Here is an 11,152-nt window from a genome sequence, read left to right as displayed (position 1 = left end):
GTGCAACAAGATGTTATCGTAAACTGTGTACCACGCGTTATTATTCAAGCTTTTAAGTATTCGTTGTTACTGTATAACTATTCTGTACAGTGAGAACTTTAATCCCGATTTCTTGAATTGCGTTGACCTGCTTTTCATCACGCGAATTTACGTAATTCTCCGAAACCTTTCGACATTCGATGGAATTCGATCTCCCTGATGTGAAAAAAAAACTTGCTTGATTCGTGCGACGTGTCGACGAATGCAGTCGCGGTGAATTGTTTTCCGTTTCTTTTGCCGTTGATTTCTCGTACCTCGCGTACATTGTCCTTCTTAAAAAAGAACTTTTCGCGTTTCTCATAGCATGCCGTGCGCGAGATTTAATCGCGCAAATGAGATCTGAACGCGCGCGCACCAGGTACATTAAACAGAAATACTTTGCGAATTTAAACGCGTGTTTTCTGCCAAGAAAAATTTAGCTAGCCAGCCAAGAGTTCGCGGTGAACAAACGGAAGTACTGCTGATCTAGCAATTAACTCATCTGGCACGATGCCAACTATTTATATTACAGCGTTATCGTGTATATTCTATTCGTTGTTCCCTCATCTGTTACTGCTAGCTAGTATTTCTTTCCTTATTTAAACCGAGAGAGTGTGTTAAGACTCGGTAATAGAGTAAAGAATTTTAGTTAATTTGCGGAAAATATTCGCCGGCATCTTTAAACCTTCGTGAGCTATTTTAAAAGCAACGTATATGAGTCGAAATCTAAAACATTAATATATCTATAATTGAAAATTGATTTTATTTTATAATAGAATTTTAATATAAAAATTTGTAACATGAGATATACAATGTTGGAAATTAAGCAGATACAAGAAAATGGAGTTTTTTTTTTTAAAGGAAAACGATTGTATATTTACCAAAGATCTCCATTGATAGATTGAAAAAAACGTCATTCTCGGTTTTTGAGCAATTTCCCCTTCTAAAAAATGAACGTGTGCAAAACCAATTGGGAAGAAATTTTTTAACGCCCTTCCTTCTCCACGTTCATGACATAAATCCAAGTAAATCGAAAGTCCGAAGCCACGCAATTAGCAGTAAACATCTCGCTTCACCTCGTAGCGGTAAGCCCGCTTAAATGCTAGCGTTACTGGTGACTTTATCCGGTAGTTAGTTAAGCTGCGACAAACCAATTACAGCATTCTGTTGAGGGGGAAGGGGTGGCATTGACTATCATTCTGAAACAGGGTTCGACTAATTTTATGAAGAATGAAAGATATTTTTGGGAAATTAATGTTTTTGAATGAAAAACATAAAATAAGCAATTACGATTTTTAATAAAATTTTATACTTTGTTGTTTGCTTTATAAATTTTGATCAAAATATACGTTTGAGTTTATATTAACAGCGAATCACGTAAGGTTTTTAGGCTGTTATTCGGACATGCTTATAATATTTTTAAAATTAATATTAAGAAAATTAAATTAATATTAGAACATATTAGAACGTTGATATTAATACAACAGATTTTCTTTTATATTATTCAAAATATTACTAAACAGTACAACCTAGTTATTGTTTATTTATCAGTTTCGTAATCGTAAATCGGTTTTAAATTAAATATATAAAATAAATAAGTAATACATAAATGAAAAATAGAATATATCAGAACATATTAATATTATTAATACGGTACAGATTTTCTTTTGCACTACTTATTGAAAATATTAGGGGAAACGATATACTGGAAAAAGAGTCTGATTAACTGAAATTTTGATTGAAAATGGACGAATTGAGATTTTCTGGTTGAATTTATTATATTCTAGTTGAGAAAACTAGAATTCTAATTGATATGATTAGAATCTTCTGATTCGTTCATTTTCAGCCAAAAATTTTTCTCGGTATATGACCTAGTTTCATGTTTTCGCTTATTTATGCGTGCATCTAAGCGTGCGTATTTTCTCTTGTAGTAGAGTAGAGAATACGTTATTTTCCTTAAAGCAACACCAGAGGATCAACCACCACGATTTTCATTGCACATATGTTAACTAGTATGAGATGAAGTTTATGTTTGCTGGGAAAGTAATGCTTTCCAGCGATGAATGTAGGGAATGTAGGGAAAATATATTTCGAAAAATCAATTTTCCTTCGAAAAATATTCATTGCGAAATTAGTTTCCGCATGGTACTTTCAAAAGAAGATCGATCAAGAAAATTATATTGATAAAGTTTTACAGTTATTAAAGCGTTGTATTCGCATGTTCCTTGTATTTAATATATCATCTTTTATTTTATAAATAATTTGGATAAATAATATGTATTATGAATGATAATGAATACGACAAATTGTTTTATATAAAACGATAATTCATTTTAATTATAAATCATTTTTTTCAAAGCTGTGCAAAATATTTTTCGAAAATATGCACTGGGAAAATCTATTTAGTCTTTTCTTGAATATTATTCGAAATATTAATGAGAATTACGTCGAGTTTGTGTTAAAATTATAATGCTGTGATCCAATCTTGCATGGAATTGTTAATTATGAAGGAGGATCAAGATAGTTTATTCGACTAGAAGTTAATTTCGTGTGTCTATGAAGAGTAGGATAATTTCTGGAATCGAGGCCGGCATACCAACGTGGTCATTTCGTGGAAACTTTTCTTTGCTCCAGTTAGCATCTTTTTCATATTCATTTCGGCTTGTTTAATTGCGGAGAATCGCGTCTGTCCCTGTTTGTCCGACACCAGGGAGATTCATGATGTTAAGCGCCTCCCAACTGCAGTGAAAAATGAAGAACCTAGCCCAGTGTTCCGACCTACATTCGGTCTCATTTGTTACCAACGTCTAACGACCTTATCAGAAGCCGAACAACTCTCTAGAATTTCTAAATAATCGAAAGTTAGGAACAACTTATTTCTCAATTGAATGCCACGCTTATTTCTCAATTGAACAGAAAAGTCACAATATTGATATTGCAATCTGAGTTATAATAAATTCGAGAATTTCGACAACTGCGAGCAAAGAATACGAGCTGATGACTTTTGTATTTCATATTTATCATTATCCATCATATTCTATCAATATTTTTCTGAGAAAATAACTTTTGAAGTTCGTGTTTTCATATCGTGGTAGAAAATAGCATCAGTTAGATTTATCGATGTAACGAAATTGCTAGAAATTTTGCTTTTAACTCAATAAAAATGTCACTAAAGAAAATAACATCATATTACACTAATTCGAAATTTAATTAATGTTAAGAAAAGATTGATTCCAAGTTTGTCAAAAATTTGTTATGTAAAGATAAAAGCTTTTTTCCATCACTGAGAGAAAAAAAAATGATTGCAGATAATATAGTTTAACTATAATTTATAGTCATTTTTTGGGTCAACTATAAATTTATAATTGTTTTAACCATGCACATTATAATTGCTTCAACATTGAAATTTTTATTACAATGATTATTATTACAACTATAACATGTATCTGTTAAATTTTTCCTTACCATATCTCTTACCATATAAATAGCGAATGTTAAAAAAATAGTGTATTCACTGTAACAACGATTGCATTTATTATATAAAAATAATTTTTTTTATTTACCATTCATTAACATTTTACTGTATTAATAATTCAGATTATCGTAACTTATAATAAAATTAAAAAAAATTTTTCCATATTTGTGAGAACTATACATATAAAGTTATTGTTACTATTATTATAGTAATAATAATCATAAAAATGGACCTCCTAACCATAATTTTTTAACCATACAATTATAGTCACAAATACTAAATACTTTTCTTTCTGTGATGAATTCTTCAATGTAAGACCATGAAAATTCTATTAAAATTTCTCTTGTAGAGAATATATAAATGAGTGGAGGGTATATGCTTGAAAATTAAATTGTTATAGTCTTGTAATACGACCTAGTTTAAAGATAAAATAAAGATGATATCTGCGAGTCCTACGGGACATGACTTTTGCAATCTATCTGTTAAACTGGCTAGCCCGGGATGCCTAGTGACCGAGCACGTATCCATAATTTAACTCGCTAATTTAGAAACTTTAAATTATGTCGGCCAAAGTGTGGATCAGTTACACTGGTCGCTCGCGGCTATGCGAATAATGAGAATTTCAATATTCATATCTGGCTTTAAGGCGGCCATGATACCGGACTTTGACGAAACAAAAATTAGATTTAAATGCATTAGCTGATGGATTATTTGGAAAATGTACCTATTTCGCCCGATTAAAGTAGAAATTCTTCGACATTATGTTGCAGTTGATCTTGTAATACCATTACTCTACTTATAAATGAGGACCTTGCAATGTTTAATATATTTATTCAAAATCGGTGTAGCACTTATTTTAATTTAATATTTACTTTCATACCGTTTTCGACTAATTTTTATTTATCTTTGTGATTTTAATTATAATTTGAAAAGTTAATTTTTGCATTAATTAATTGCAGAGTACTTTGCATTAAAACGGATATGTTTACAGTCGTTTGCGGAAGATATATTTATCATTGGCGTAAAAGCAGGGTATAACTTTTGCTCATGCGAGGAATTAAAAGATAAAGCATTGTTTGTAAGTTTGAGAACATGTACCAGAATTTAAGATATCCCATAAATTGAGGTTCTTCGTGAAAATTAAACGCCTTTTGCCGGAGAAAGATGCGAGAAAAGACGCAAGTTCGTGAATATACATATATCCGTTGGATTTTTCACGGAGATTTAGCGCGATTGCTTGCCTCGCTCGGGTATGAGCCTCGCACACGCGACTTTCATATATCGTGTAAACGTGGTGCCACATGCATAAGTTCGGATAATTCAATTCTTTCCCTTTTGGCCGCTGGAAGTTGCTTTACGTTCGTCCTGAGAGCGCGTGCATTTCAGTATCGTTCGATATCGCGAGAAGGTATTATTTCAGTCGGGAAGAAGCTCTAGATATCCTCGTAAAGTCGATCATTTAGATCGAGGAAGCTGCAACATAATTTCAGGTGCACAATTTTATTGCGTCAGTTATAAGCTCGTGAAACTCGAGACGATAGTATCCATATAAATGGAAAATGCACATTAAAGAATATTCGAAAGGAAATTTCATCGTTTCTTTACAAGGTTTCTATGTAATGATTTTCATATTCTTTAGTGCGGCTATTATATATATATATATTCATAATATTTTAAAATCCGCGATTAAATTAAATTATTAGGATTAAATTAAACAAAATTATTTTGTTAATCAGAAATCTTGGATTGATATATATTTTGAATTTCTCGCCAAATTTCATTTATGTAACAATCATGAATTTCAAATTTCTGCAACTTAATATTTAACAATAAAGGTGATGTAATGCTCTTTACTAAGCTCAAACTGCAAATTACGTTTTTCGGAATTAACATATTTAAATTAACCCGAAGAAAAAAAAATCATTTTAAAATACTGAAAAATTAAATCGCAGTTTTAAAATCTACATGTAAAGAATATCTATAATAGTTAATATTATTAGTGTACTGTATTCACACAAAGTACTGTAAAATAAACTAATTCTCGAAAGTAAATAAGTAAGTTTTGATTGTACAGAAAATGTATGCACGCGTCTTTCAACGAGTTCGAGCGGAGACGTACAAATGTAGACTACAGATCGGAAAAGACAAACAAGTTTGTCTTAAATATTTGCTATCTCTCGCAGAGGTAAAAATATGGAGTGCGAGTGTAGATATAGAACAAGCGTGCCTCAACTGCATTTGCGCACATATATGCAACGTAAATATCCTTTCTGTTCTGTCAACTTTTGATGTGTGATGTGTGCTTTCGTAGAACGACTTTTGTGTCGTAAAAGAATAAAATATTTTTGACAGTAGCTTTATTTTTTGCACAAATGGTTTGATTAACTTTTTTTAATGCGTATTAATTCATCATTTTACGAATAAATTTTAATATTTCATTCTACAGATTTTTAGAAATAATTTTTTTTAATAATGATAACCTTTCATTACATATTATATTTATTCTATATATATTGTCTGAAGTTATACAATGAATATGGCAAATTACTTTGTGTGAGTATAATTCACTTTTTTTAATCAATTTTATATACAGGGTGTCCCAAAACTGACAATAAATATTTTAGAAACAGATTTTTGTAATATTTTTAAAAAATGTTACAATTTTTTAAGAAAAGTCTAATACAAAAATGCTGGAGCTAAAGTAGTTTTCAAATGGAAAGAGTTTATAAATTATGAATGACAGGGCTAGAATTTCACATGCTCAGAGATGGCAAGATGATCAGTGTGAAGGTGCTTTCTTGAACTTCATTCTTTAATAATAACAAAATTCAATACCTTCACACTGATCATCTTGCCATTTCTAAGCGCACAAAATTCTAGCCTTGTTATTCGTAATTTTTATTTTGTTCCCGTTTGAAAGCTGTTATAGCCTCAGCATTTTTGTATTATGCTTTTCGTCGTGAAATATTACAAAGAATCTGTCTTTAAAATATTTATTTCAGTTTTGAGACACCCTGTATATCACCACGATATCACTTGGTAAATTGATAATATGCAGCTTGTACATGCTTTGTAACGCTGCGGAAGGAAGCCAGAGATCCGGAAAGACCAATTACCGATATTGCTGACTGCGAAATAGATGGAAAGCGCGACTGGGTTGGAGCAGGCACGATATCCCGCGTTCGCGCTGACCAATGAAATTTTTGAAAGGCCTTCACATGCACGCGAGGAATTGGATTGTACGGGCGAAGTCGAAATAGCCGATTACTTCGGGGTACGAGAAATACTCGGCCCGATCACTTGGTGAACTTGTTCAAATTTATCGCGAACGAATGGCAGCGCCTTACTTCCTCGCGATTTCCCTTATCTGTCATCGTCTTGATGTCGACGAGAAACTTGAACGAAAAGAATTTGGGATTGCAGTCGATAAATCAAGTTATAAGACTATATAGGATTGAACTTTATATAGCGATGAAGCCTTCCTGGGTGCAAGAAAATTAGTCGAATAGAATAAATGTTAAGACTAATATAATGCTAATAATCTTAATTTAGAGCATTGCATTTTTTAAATTTGCGTTTTTTATTTAATATAACAATTTTTAGATATTTGTATACTGTTATCTTTTTTTTAACTTTAACCATAGGAATATCTTTGTATTTTTTAATGAAATTATTTAAAAAAATGATAATTATATGTATTTTACACAGATTAAAATTATGCATTATATTAAAAAAAAATAGATCTACAATATCAAGAAAATATTAGCACTTTCAGCAAATTTTTGGATTGCGAAAATTAAATAAATTATTCTTATATCTTTTTTTTTAGAGCTCTTTTATAGATGTTTCAAAATTAGACACCGACAATAACTATATATAGCGTTTTAAACCTCGTCAAAGACGTAACAAAACTTCAGGTATTGCTCCTTTCTCGCCTGAGGCAGAATTATTAAAGTATCTTCTTTAAGGAGCTCTTTCACATTTCGAGGAGCAAACTTTGTAAGTAAGTGAAATATGCTGTCAATGTTATTTCTTGGTTGATCAATATAAAGATATCGGCAAGCGAAGACGAGATATAATCTAACAAGATTAGATGAGTTTTTTAATTCATCGATTGGTCAATCGCATTATGTTTTTATAGAGCTTTTATAGAGCAAAATTTTATATGCACATAATGCGATTTAACAACCGATGAATTAACAAAACTCACTTATTGCTATAAAAATATCGAAAACATGATTTTTTTAAATAAGTATACTGTTATAACAATTTATTAAGTATTTGTCGTAGTATCTTTTAAAAGATTTTCTAATTTTATTAAACATATTTGTTTTTAAATTAAGTTTGCTAATGAAAAGACAATTTAAGCAATGAATAATTTTAAAACGTATTACTGAAACACAGGAAATTAATTCTTTTCAATTAAAAAAAAATGCCTTATTGAAATATAAATATTTTTTCTAAAATAAGGAGAGGTTCCTTTTATAAATATTATTCAACGAAATAGGTACATTTTTCTTCTCTCTTTTCTTTTTTTCTTGTAATGCGGAAAAATCCAACTTTTAGGAAAATTCGTAAATATATTTGTTGAGAGAAGAGAAATTTTAAGCTAGAAAAAATTTTAGAACACCAAAGATTTTAAGATATTAATATTCAACAAACGATTTTAGCTGCAGGTTAAAATTTTGTTATTCGTTGTCTACATTTACTATTAATGTTAAGTGTAATCGTTTTTGCTCCAAGCATCATATGGACGCATTTAGAGTTAAATGTGGGATGCTAATGCTTTGCAGAAAGCGTCAATCTCCTACAAAATTCCTAGGAAGATCCATTAGGTTAATTGTGGTCAGCGCGGGTATCATTAAAATCGGCCCATTTTCCAAATTGCAGTATAACGTGCGCCTGACAATCGCGAATACGTTCCGTCGGTCAAATAGGTTAGTAGTAGTAGTAATAGGATGAATTGCACCGGCAATTTGAGTTCGCTAATTGTAGGTGATCGATTTGCTGGTTTCTAGATTATGATGTTATTTCACCGCATTTTTGCTTATTATATTTTTGTTTGTAATGTAACAAAAAGTAACAAGTAATTATTTATAACTATCAATGCGATTGTTAGCGTTAATTATTTCTTTTTATGTCCGTGTTGCATAGATGCTGGATATAGGAGTATAATGCAGATAAATATACACTGTTAAATCTATAGTGTCAAATATAACCTAATATTAGTCGCCACTCAAGCAATAATTGAACATCTTTCGACGTACGAAATATGTCCTGAAAAGTCCAATTTATGTCGCTGTATGTTAGACGCTTGAAATACGTTCTAAGGACATTGCTTAGACGTCCTATAATGAAGTTATTTACAGATATTTTAGGGATGTCTAAGGTACATTGCTAATATATGTTTAATTTTCAAGCAGTGCGAACAATTGTCGTCAGCAAGATCCGAGGACTAAGAACTATCAAAAAACTTTATATACATTTATCTTGGAGCTCAATAACTGTTCTTTTATTTGTTTTCAACTTTATTGATAAAAAAAAATGAATAATTTCCGAATTATCTGTGTCATTCGAGACTGGACGTATTAACGACATCTATTAGACGTCTTTGGGCGGTACATTGTAGATACGAAAGACATTTACGGGATTTGGACGACATCGAATTGTTACTTGGACACTGCTCCTACTAAATATATCGTTATTTTTTACTAAAACGATAATTAAATTTGACAGTATATTGTGTCAATTTGACATTATACCGTGTCAAATTGACACTGTATAGTGTTAAATATAACTATTGTTTTAGTACAAAACAACGAAATGATTGAGTAGGAGCAATGGCGACTCACATTAAGTTAAATTTGACACTACAAATTTAACAGTACAGAAGACTACAGAAAAGTATACCTTATTATTGTAAGTTTTAATTAATCTATTAGCATAACAAGATTGTAATTGTCTCAGATTTTACCTTTGTTCTGTTATGTCTCATCAACCTACGTTTCGTAGGAGCGTTTACTGACATTAAATGTTACTTCGGTTTACGAGTGCGATATGCGGCTGGTATAAAAATGTCACTGTGAAGAAGAGATCTTATCGCGTAGCATTATCGCGACTGTGACTGCACGCTTGAGTTGTACGCATAAAGTATGCGAATGTTCTTTCACTACTACGCGAAAAGCGTCGGATGCCGGCATGCATCATGACAGTTCTTTAAAAAAATTGCAGCTGGACATGATGCGAATATTTTAGCAAACCATTGTTGTACTAAATCCACAAATATACAAATAAGTGGAAATGATATTTAGAAAAATCTGTTCCTCTTTTAAAAAAACATAAAGGTTATATAATTTCAACTAAATATAATAATCAATTCGAATAAGTTGAAAATTCGTAAATTTTATACATGTACAAGATTATTTTGCTGCGGGACATACCGAGCGATATACTGTTGCGGTTGTAATTTCTGATATTCTATTAACTTATTTACTTTTTTATCTCATTTACTATAGATACAAACAAAAGCACGCTTTTTAAAATCTATTCACACGTTATATTGCACAGGAAAAAGATAGTTTTTGACAGAATTGCGAGATATTAGGTATTATGTAAAACTTTCATGTGATAAATGCGAAATAATATATGAATGTAGCAATATTCAAATATCTACTAATGATTATAACTGTCAAAAATTATATCCTATATAAAAGAATTGACAATTGAGTTCTTATTTTGATGATAAATAATATTTTACTTTATTACTTACTTTTTGTATATTTTTTTCTTTAAAATACATCATCACTTGTCTAATTTTACTTTAATACCAGATTAAAAGAAATAAAGAGATATTTAGAATTTTTGATAGCAAATTAAATATGTATCAAATTCTATCCGGATCTTTATGAAATTTTTAGAGCTAATTATTTCAATATTTTAATCGCGTAATGTAGCGTAATATATGTACGTTGCACTTTTAATGAAACCTCGTTCAGAAACACATTGCATAATTTCTCTCGACTGACTTATCGCGGATTCGACTGCTGGCCGACGAAATGGATTTCCTCACCTCTGGTCTGAACGAGCCGGGAAATATGCTCGACGCTTATGGTGACGTATGGCGCGTATAAGAAGAGAAAAAAGAGTAAAGTCCTGACTGCACTCGGCTCGATTTATCGCGGATTTTTTTGCCCACTGGCGAGTACGGAGGCGATTAATTAGCAGCTCGGCCGAAGCCATCAGCATGGACTCGAAACCGAAGCTACGTTCGCGGATTAATTCGCTTGATATGACTTGAAACCGAGATTTATCCGACGCGAATTGAATTACACAGCACGCGTTTTCGTCTATACTCGTCACGTGCAATCACGAACTCGTCAGGAGTTGGTTAATTGCTTGCTATATGTTCGTAGTGTGTTGGCTTAAAAGTTGTCTTTAAAAAGATATTGACTCGCTAAATGAGAAAAATTTGCACACGAATTGTAATTCGTAATAATTGCTATTCTATTTTATACATTCATTATTTTTATATTACTATGAGATTAATAAATTATTACATTAACACATACGTGATATATATATATATATATATATATACGTGTTTCCAACATATACACGATGTATGACCGTTTCCGACAAATATTTCTGACAGTTTTAAGG

This window comes from Mycetomoellerius zeteki, unplaced genomic scaffold (assembly GCF_001594055.1).
Source record: "Mycetomoellerius zeteki isolate Tzet28-1 unplaced genomic scaffold, Tzet1.0 scaffold496, whole genome shotgun sequence".
In the NCBI taxonomy this organism is placed as follows: Eukaryota; Metazoa; Arthropoda; class Insecta; order Hymenoptera; family Formicidae; genus Mycetomoellerius; species Mycetomoellerius zeteki.
The sequence above is the reverse complement of the archived record's forward strand: the minus strand, read 5'-3'. Positions refer to the sequence as shown.